At 40.4% G+C, this 11,033-nt stretch overlaps 1 long non-coding RNA gene across 1 annotated transcript; it reads left to right on the forward strand.

Moving 5' to 3' along the window:
* Nucleotides 1-1,646: 1,646 nt before the first annotated feature.
* Nucleotides 1,647-2,611, forward strand: LOC121637548. The gene is made up of 3 exons (XR_006009863.1): nucleotides 1,647-1,767; nucleotides 2,050-2,111; nucleotides 2,536-2,611. It is a non-coding gene; the product is annotated as an uncharacterized LOC121637548 (long non-coding RNA).
* The last annotated feature ends 8,422 nt before the right edge of the window (nucleotides 2,612-11,033 follow it).

Consider the following 11,033-nt stretch of genomic DNA (forward strand, 5'->3'; position numbering starts at 1 on the left):
TCAGAAACCTTGTCCTCAAGGGGCTTCCTGTTTTTCTTGGTGATGATCTATCTGCCTTTTTCAAGACCTGTTTTGTAAGGAACTTGATTTTTTTTTCTTTCTCCTATCCCCAATTCTCCCATCCCATACAAAACATATTATTTTAAGGTTTGTTTACATTCATAGTTAATTTTTTGATGTTATTGTTGTGACTGACAACCCTGAGGGATTTTCTGTAGCATTTACTGCCCTGGGCAGTGGGTGGACACTAAACAGAGCAGACTTATCTGTTGTGTACATATAGAGCCTGTTTGTAGCACTGTTTTCATACTGACGTGATCATACTGTATTACTTTTGTCAGGATACTGATGATGAGGAACGTCTGTACAGTGATGTACCAGTGGGGATCCTCTGCCATGAGCAGGACAAGTGTCCACACATGCAGTCCCTTCACCATGATGCATCCTCGGTGGGAATCATCTTGGAGGGAAATATTGTGATCACTGCTGAGAATCTGCCCCAGGCCAAGTACATAGTCTTTGGACTCACCTATGCACTGCATCTCAACTACCCAAAGTACATGAAGAACACTTTAGATTTTTTTCAACAAGTCCTTCTGAACTTATTTAAGACAGAACTTAAGCCTAAACTTCAAACACTCAAGAATCAACTTGCAGTGTAAGGTCCAGAATATCCTCTTCCCAAGTTGTCAAATGTTGTTGTTTTTTTGTTTAGTGTTTTTTTTAATTAACTTTTATAAAATATGTTTTTTACAAATTTGTTTAAACTGTCAATTGTCCTGACAGTATAACTTGGAAGGAGAAAGAGAAGTGCAGATTTTTTTTTTTTTTTTTTTTTTTTCACAGATTATCTGTCTCATGTTATACTGACAGGATTAGTTTTAAAAAATATGTAAAAAAATTTTTAAATAAAAGTTACCTTATGCCACTTTAGTTTTTAGAAAATTAACAATTACAGTTTTATTCTTTACCTTTGTTCTCTCACGCTGGCTTTTTTTTATATTTAATTTAGAAAATCATTTAAACTTGAGTTCAAAATTGTGAAGAGGTTGAACAGAGAGTATGGGCTCTCCACATATTTTATTATATACATATATATATATATATATATATATATATATGGTTCTCTACTTTTACATTTTTCCCCTTTTCCATGGACAGAGATGTTGTTGGTAAATGTCGATGTTCTGCAGGGCTAAGTTTGACCATGTTCATACCTGAAAATGATAAAGAATGTATTTTTGTTACTTTTGTTGTTGGAAAAAAATATGCTAAATAAAAAAAGTATAGTTTATTTACCTGGCTCTGTTGACTGAAATATATATTTTGATTTTTAAGAACTATAAAAGTTAAGTTTGGTCAATTAGAATATACAGATTTGTTAAATTGGTAATAGAGTAATGCTTACTCAACAAACTGAGTTAAACAAATGGGTGGTGGATAATTGTTAAGCTAAGTAACTTCAGTTTCTGTAACTGTTATTAGTACATTTACCTTAAATCTTTAATTTCATTCCAATAGGCACTCAAGTACATTGAACATAGTCCACTGCACTTATTCAACTAATACTTCATTACTTAAAAAATTTAAGGCAACGAGTTACCTTGATTTTTTTAAGTAGATTAAACTTATCTGGGTTTACAGTGCACACCTGAGAGTTGACAAGGTGATGGAGAAACTGGTTGAACTGACTGAAGCTGTGGAGAACAGACTGGCTGCAGGAGCAGTAACATCAGCGACTCTGCAGCAGATTCCTACAACCCATCTGTAAGTTATTCACTAAGCCTTTATTGTTGTTTTCATAGATGTGAGTAAAACAGATCTAACATGCATCTTCATATACTGTTACTACTGTTACAACCTGGGATCCAGGACCCGCCCACCCGGAGGCTTTAAACATTCAGAGCCTTAGTCAAAATATGTCTGCAAACACAGACACAAACAAAAAACAGCTGTACAAGCCGCTGTAATGAGGTGTTTCAAAAGTTTGTCAAAATATTTTTCTCACATGATCTAAATTTGATCGGTTTGGGATATTGGCTGTTTTAGCGGGAGGTAAAAAGGATCCACAGGAGTCTGGAGGACGGGCACAAATACAGAGGAAATGAGAGGTAAGACATCTAATACCATTTAATAGTCTGTACGTTGATTACAAGATATGTATTTTCTATGCGGCATCACTTCAGTAGTTATATATTCATCAGATCACAGACTAATGATGCTTTAGTCCATCTTAAATTGACTCAGGTAAAAAAAAAATAATGGCACTTTGATTTTACATAGTCACTAACGAATTTTCAGAGTAGATTTAGTATTTGTCATGTTTCATGTTGCTTTGTTGTGTTTTCTGTGATGTAATCTGCAAGTTCACGTCTGAGCACAACTCCGGTTACAGATGAAGAGGAACATGACACCTCTTTGATCAGAAGTTATGACTCTAAAACTTGTTCTAAAAATAATGCTTATCTCTCCAAAGAAAGACTATTTGTTGAAAAGATCTTTCACATATTAATGTGTCACTTTTTGTGTTCGTAGGAGCAACAGATACTTTGAGAATCGAAGTTGTCAGAAGACAAAGTGGAAGAGGATCAGAGGGCCAAAGTGCTCAACAACCGAAGACATAGAGTGAGTTGAATCATTAAAAATGTTCTCATTTACCTATAAATGTCATTCTCCATTGAGAGTAATATCTAATGTTTCCTGTTAAAGCTTTTAAATTCATGCCGATCTGCAGCTCGCTCCATCTTAACCAATGAGGAGTACAGACACCTGGAACGGGCGCCTGCATGCATGATGAGCGACAAGAAGACGGACACTGAAGACAAAGACGTGTGGAAAGCGAATCCACCTGAATGGAGGACAACAAGACTCACGGACATGTTAGAAAGGTGTCAGCGCCACCTCGTTGACCTACAAAAGATGTCCTCCAGGATGGTGCACCAGAGAGCGCCCAGTGGTGTATATAGCCAGAGGCAGCCGCTGAGAGGGACCAGATCCATTTATTTGAAATGAAACTGTGTGCTTTAATTAAGAAAAAAAGAAAAACATTGGTCTGTTTTTCATGTCTGACATGTTTTCATTCAGCAGTGCAGTTATGTACCTGATTTATTAGACTGCTTCATTCTGTTCTGTTCCCACTGTTCAGTTAATATTGCTGATATTTTTATACAGTTTAATCTGACAATGTCATTTTATAAATGCTTGCTGAAATAGTAATGTGTAATTTGGTCAAATGATTTGTACAACATGATGATGATACACAAACCAAGATTAAAGACTGTCACATTATAACTATTGTGATGTTTGAAACTGACTGGGTGATTTTAATGCCTGCTAAGATCTTAAAAGATAAGAACTAGGTTAGTACTTTTACATGAAAGGTTACATGCAAAACCATAGAATTAATGAAGAGAACTATTAAATCAGACATATTGCATAAATGAAAAATCCGCGAATACCCCACGGGCATCCGTCACGGATGTTCGACATATTTCCCGTGATCTGTGAACATGATCCGCTAAAGATGTGGTCAGTATCAGAGGAGATCTAAAATTGGATCCACAAGGGATCACATAAACATGCATCTTGTGGATACCTCACGGATGAAAATCCGGGTTTTTGGATCTTTAGTGGTCCGGATCCGGAGAGATCTAAAAATGGGATCCGTGAGGGATGCGGCGGGGATTTCCCTGTATCTTGTCCATATTTGTGACAGTTATGGACAGATAGCGGTATCGGATCGCTCCGTATCTTGGTACTTTTCATCTAGTGTTGTAATCCCAGTTAGCTGCAGACCCTTGGTAATGCATTTAGCTCATACCGTTCCATGGGCTGAGCACCTTAGAAGGCCTAAAACTTATCTACGTGTGAGCTCATGTTTTTATTGGCCCAGTATGTACACAGACATTCAATCATACTGCATGACGTGCCCAACCTATCAGAAAACGTGTGCTCTTCTCAGGCCAGATCAGTGTTTGCCTTCAACCACTTCCAGTTATCTCCACACCATTCCGAAAGATCGCCATGGGAATTGTTTGACCACTGGTAAAGAGCAGTCATGGACATCAATATATCTTGGTCATCTGTGACTACACCATTTGATATCCTAAAGCATTTCCCCTGTGCACCATTACCTCAACAATTTCCCATGCTTTGGTTGAACTGTTTTACAGAATGAGGATCCCTGATGAGATACTGACAGACCAGGTTACCAATTTCTGCTCCCAACTCATGCAGCAATTCCCAAAGAGCAAGGCATCCACGCTACTAAAACCATCTGCAGACTGATGGACTGGTCGAGAGGTTCAACCAGAGCGGATGCTGCAGAAATTTGTGGCTGACACGAGTAAGGACTGGCATAGCTGGCTACCTTTTCTTCTCTTTGCCTATCGTGAGGTTCCTCAAGCATCCACCGGTTCCTCACCGTTTGAACTGCTGTGCGGCTAGGATGTCCAGGGACCCCTGGATATACTCCACAAAAGCTGGGAAGGTCCTGCTAGCAACACAGAAGAGAGAGGTGTGGTGCAGTTCATCCTGGAAATGAGAGAACGTTTGGCAAAATACAAAGAAGAGGCAGAAATTAACTTACAAGAGGCACAATGGACACAAAAGAAATGGTAAGACCAACAGGCACGACAGCTGGACTTCGAACCAGGTCAGAAGGTGCTCCTACTCCTTCCTTCCTCCAACAGTAAACTGTTGTCAAAGTGGCAATGACCATACACCATTACTTGGAAAATGGAGCCCTGTGACATATGAAGTCCATCATCCTGATAAGAAGAAGCCAAAACAGACTTTTGTCAACCTACTAAAGAGATTGAAAGAACCTCAGAATCAGGTGGCGACAGTGGGCCTGGTGGTGAGACAAGAGGAGTTTGACAAGGAGAACCCAAGTCGGGACACCTTAACCCAGACTGCAACACCAGCGCTTTCTCATCTCACACATGACCAAGCATCAGACCTTCTACAGGTGTACTCCAGGAAGCACCGTCCCTGTCTGGAGCAAAGCCAGGCAGAACTTCAGTCACTCAACATGTCATTCGGGTAAAGGACAACCGACCCATCAGACAACGACCACACCGTGTTCCTCAGCAGCTGGTTGGGAAACTGAGGGAGGAGATCACAACCATGCTGGAGATGGGAGTGATCGAGCTGTCAGAATTAGAGTGGTGCTGCCCAATGGTTCTCCTAACCAAAAAGGATGGCTCACTACGGCCCTGCATTGATTTCAGGAAGCTGAGCACCATTTCAAAGTTCGATGCCTATTCCATGCTGACAATTGATGACCTCAATTGCATCTGCCATGTACACCACCACTCTCGATTTTTGCAAAGGATATTGGCAAGTACCTTTGGAGCCCTCCTGCCAACCCTACATAGCTTTTTGCACTCCTGCTGGACTATTTCAATTCACTGTCATGCCATTTGGCCTCCATAGAGCCCCAGCAACCTTTCAAAGACTGATGGACAGGGTCCTACAGGGGTATGAAGACTTCAGTACTGCCTGTTTGGATGTTGTGTTCATCTTTAACAACACCTGAGTGTAGCACATCAACCATCTAAAGGAAGTCCTGGGAGCTATTCAGCAGGCTGGGCTGACTTTATTATTGCTAAGTGTGAGTGGGCAAAACAAGAGGTTTGATACTTGGGATACCAGCTGAGACCAGGAGAGGCACAGCCTCAGGTTGACAAGGCAGAGGCTATCCTTAACTGCCCGCGGCCACAGACCGAAAACAAGGTCAGTTCCTGCCTGGGCTTGGTTGGATGGTATCTCCGTTTTGTAGCACAGTTTGCAACCATTGCTGCCCCACTTACAGCACTTACCACCAAAGACCAGAAAACCCTGGGACCTGGAATGAGGAATGTGAGGAAGCCTTCAGAACCCTTAAAAAACAGCTGTGTTCATCTCTGGTCCTACACAGTCCAGACTTTAGCAGGAAGTTCCTGGTGTGAGTGGATATATCAGCCTTGGGAATTGGAGCAGTTCCGACCCAGGGTAAGGAAGGAGCTGAGCAACCCATCCTGTTCCTGAGCAGGAAGCTTCTTCCTCATGACACGAGATACTCTGTCATTGAAAAAGAAGGACTGGCAATTAAATGGAAGAGAATTTGATCTAGAGACTGATCATCATGATCTTACCTGGATTAGTTCAATGAAGGACAATAACAGCCAGCTTACATGTTGGTACTTCTCACTACAATCTTTCAAGTTCCACATCCAAGATCAATCTGGAAAATCCAATGTTGTAGCAGACTATCTGTCACGGTTGCCAAACTGCCAACCTTGGGGAGGAGAGGGATGATGTTTTTTCATAATTTTTCAATGTTAAGCACAGTTTGGGAGCCACGAGCACAATAAAACAGCCACAAACTAAAGAGCGACTTTGCCTGTTGGCAAAGAACCCCACCACACTCACACATGGCAGAACTGCAGCACCATGAATTTATGGAACAACAACTACTTGTATCATCATGGCTAGGAATTAATATTCCAACACAGAGGCTCTCATGGGGGCAGAGCCTCTATAGACCTGAATGAAAAGTAGAAACACTGAGAATGCAGACCTCCACCAAGACATAACATATATATATATGCTGGGCAACAATTCAATTTTTTAATCGTGATTACTGACAGACGGACAGATGGACATATGGACTGACGAACATAACCTTGGTGGACTTTATAAATGAAAAGGAAAGAGAGGACACTCTGCCCCAAACATCTATAATAAAGTGAAATTGAATGATCAAAGTGATGTCTGTTAATGTCCCATCAGTTCATGTCCTAGAATCTCATCAATTTACAAGTTAAACCGCGTCAGCATTCCTTCCTGTCTGTTGCTCTGGCAAAGCGAAGCGTGGGATAGAAGTTGACAGCTTTTCAGACCCACATGTAAAGAAACGGATAGCATGGTCTCACACTGTACACTCCTCCACACTGGCTGATACGCTGGAACGAAAACAACTGCCTGTTTCAGGAGAGCAGAAAACACACTCATACATCTCAAGGCTCTTACATCAGACTCAAAAAGAGATAATACAGCAATGCACTCAGAATCACCCCAGATCATCTCCAGCCATGAAATTTCAGCTCTGGCAAAGACAGACATAAAAAGAAAAGACAAAAACAAACGCTCACTCAGACTTTCACACATCTTCCCACATGCAGTCTTGCCAACTGGATTAGTCCAGGGATGTTGTCTCTACGACAACCTGGTAATGGTGACTGGTGCCCGGATGGCTCTGTGCCATTCTGGGCCAGATGTTAAACTGTGGTCCCTCTTGCATATTGCCTGTGTTCTCAGACCAGTTCTCTGCAGTGTAATGAGACCAATAGCAAATCAGTGTCTCATTAGCACACTTATATAAGCTGACCTGATGAACTGGGTTCAGTCCAAGAGCCAGGACAAGAACCGAGACATATTTAGAAGGTGCATTTATTTTATCAATAAGAGCTGAATTGTTATGAAGCCATCATGTTTTTGTTTGTTTGTGTGTGTGTGTGAGTAGTGAAGAGTCAGCTCCATTTCGTGATCAAGAGGCGTGGAAATGGTTTATGGCACAGTAACATTCCCTCTTTAATCTGCTGAATTCCTGCATGTAAATGTAAGGACAGCAGCACATCATAAACTCCAGGGTGGCAGTATGAGGGAGGTGAGAGGAAAATGAAGACGGGTTGAGGAGTGCATGATGGAGGAGGATGGCAGAGGGCTGGATGAGTAGAAGACAGGGTTAAACTGGGTGAGGCCTAGTCAGAGACATGTCAAAGATGAGAGAGACGAGGACAACTGAGCAAAAAGCAGAGAAAAAGAAAAACAGAGGAGTCAGAGGCGAAGCGCAGGAAGTCAGGGCTCCTCCTTGGGGAGGGCTTGTCTTCACTTTTAAAGCTTTATGTCGGGAATCTCACTTCATTTCTCTCATGACATCTTAGCCTGGTATTGTCCATGCACCGCTGCCCTGCTCTCATCCACGATCTGCTTCCTCTGCTGTCTTTGTGGAGACTCCAGGTGTGTTGTAGCTGAGCTGGAGTTGGAGATAAGCTGCTCCTGAACAGTGTGAGATCCACAGAGCTGCAGCCCTTTGGTTTAAATTAAGGAACAGCCACCCTCTGAGCAGACCCAAACACACACAAGGATGCTTTTCATGCACTCGTTCTTTCTTTCATACCACTTTATAATTTCACTCCATTCATTATCAAGTATGATTCTTCTTTTCTGTAAATGTTGATTGTTTTTCCACTAAACCAGCTTATAGATTCTTAGTAAAACTTTGTTTTTCAAGTAAAACTGCAGCTTCACAATTATAAATGTGTAAATAAGTATCAGACTGGCAAAAGATTACAAGATTAGTTAGTTTTACTTGAGCTCTTTCATTCAACTGACATCTAAACTAGGAGTTTTTACCCTTTTTTTAAACTGGGGTCTAACTTTTCCAGTACAATTTATTTAAAACTTATTTAGTATGTCAATAGTATGTCAATAGGTAACTTTACATCTGAGCAGACAAGAATTACATGTGGTGTTCCCCAAGGTTCCATCCTGGGGCCTCTTCTGTTTAACATCTACATGCTCCCACTAGCACAGGTCATAAAGAACAACAACATTAGTTATCATAGCTACGCAGATGACACACAGGTATATATTACAATGTCACCAGGAGCCTGTACGGGGCGTACAGGCTCTTGGTAAATGTATTGAGGAGATTAATGACTGGATGTGTGTGAACTTTCTCCAGTTAAACAAAAACTAAACTGAGGTGATGGTCTTTGGAGCCAAAGAGAAACAATTAAAGGTCATCACAGAGCTTCAGTCTATAAAACTAAAAACCACCAACCAGACCAGAAATCTGGGTGTAATGATGGACTCAGACCTTAACTTTGAGAACCACATGAAGGGAACCACAAAGTCAGCCTACTATCAGCTTAAGAACATATCAAGGGTAAAAGATGTGATGTGTCAGCAGGACCTGGAAAAACTAGTCCAGCTTTCATCTTTAGTCGGCTTGATTATTGTAACAGTGTTTTTACAGGTTCTACCTAAAACATCAGTCGGACACCTGCAGCTGATCCAGAACTCTGCTGCTCCAGTCCTCACTAAGACCAAGAAAGTGGACCACATCAGTCCAGCTCTGAGGTCTTTACACTGGCTGCCGGTCCGTCAGAGGATAGACTTTAAAGTTCTGTTGCTGGTCTAGAAAGCTCTGAATGGTTTGGGACCAACATACATAAGAGACCTCTTGACCCAGTATGAGCCTACCAGAACCCTCAGGTCATCTGGATCCAGGTTCTTATCAGTTTCCAGAGTCAGAACCAGACATGGAGAAGCTGCATTCAGCTTCTATGCTCCACATGTCTGGAACAAACTCCCAGAAAGCCTCAGATCAGCTGAAAGACCCACCTGTTCTCTGCTGCATGGACTAGTTTTTATTTACAGTCCAGATCTGGATCTGGTTCTGTTAAGCTGGAAGTTTTGACGTGATCATGTTTTAATCCTGTCTTTATCCAATGTTCTTTTTCTTTTGTATTTAATGTTAAATGATGCTTCTTGTTTTCTGTAAAGCTCTTTGAATCTCCCGTTGTTGGATCATGCTGCAGATAAACTGGCCTTGCCTACAAACTACTCCGGGGTTTGATTGATCTTTCTCTTGGTTTAATTTATATTCAGTAATGAAAACCAAATCCACTGGCAGGTTAACACCTAAAACATGATAAAATAGGACATGACATAATAAGATCATCATAAAGACATTTACAAATCATATGTCAAACTGGACATACAAGATGCCCAAAAGGCTGATAGTTCACATATAAAAGCCTAAGTAAGGCTTAGAAACATCAGAAATATTAGATTTTTTTGGAGCTGCGGAGACAAAAAGAGAAGGAACTGATGGAATGACAGATGTTTTTAGCATCTGTGATGGACAGTGTAGTTCTGATGACAGAGAGACAGAAGCGGTTACATGAGTTTCTCAACATATATAGTTTTTCTTCAGTGAATACGAGAGGAAACTCACATGAAAAGGTGTGAAGTAGAACGACGGACGTCCAGTAAGGCAGCAGCACTATACCAGTGGGCAGAGATGCTTTCAAGATTCAAGATTCAGTGCTTATTGTCATTTGCCTAGTAAGGAAACAAGTTTCCCTGAACAATGAAATTCTTATTTAGCCGTCCACGCTGAATGCCATAAAAGATTATAAAATAAAGAATAAAAAAAACTATTTTAACAGAGCTAGAGAGAAGATTAAGAAGAGATAAGAAAGACAAAACATGTTGCTGTACATAATATAAATGCAGCTCTACATAGCATAAATGTATTTCTACATAAAATAAATGTATCTCTACGTCATATGAATGTAACTGTACATAATATAAATTAAGCTCTACGTAATATAAATGTAATTCTGCGTCATACAAATGTTGCTGTACATAATATAAAATGAGCTCTACATCATGTACATGTTGCTCTACTTGATATTAATTTAGCTGTAAGCCATATCCTCCTGACTACCAGTAGTATAAATTTGTCCTCTGTGGAGGACATTTGTAAAGCTGAATATCTCCATCCCCCTGCACGCTATTAAACCCACTCATTTTCTTCTCTAAAAAGGACATCCAGGGCTTTTGAATGGTACCACATTTATAGGGGTGGGGCTTTGGGAACCTCCTGTTTTTCCTCAAGGAAAATGGCATTCATTACCACAATCACATTTCATAAGAAGAGGAAAAGTAAGTGCATAACTTCTTTTTGTGCAAGTGTAGTCCTGAATTATTATTGTAATATTTCTTTATGATATCTCTTGAGAACACATTAAACCATTTTCTAAATGAATATAACAACATTTTACCACAACATTTAAGAGTTTGAGAATTGTCTTCTGTAGTGGACATTTGTAGCTATTTCCTGAATTTTGTTCTGTATTTTTCAATTAAGAAGAACGAGTTTCATTGTCAGAGTTTTCTCATTACCCTTCAAACAGTTGGGGAAATTAAGAAAAATATTGATTAAACAAAAATTTTTTTTTTCTGGTAGTCAGGAG

This window comes from Melanotaenia boesemani, chromosome 3, assembly GCF_017639745.1.
Source record: "Melanotaenia boesemani isolate fMelBoe1 chromosome 3, fMelBoe1.pri, whole genome shotgun sequence".
Classification (NCBI taxonomy): domain Eukaryota; kingdom Metazoa; phylum Chordata; class Actinopteri; order Atheriniformes; family Melanotaeniidae; genus Melanotaenia; species Melanotaenia boesemani.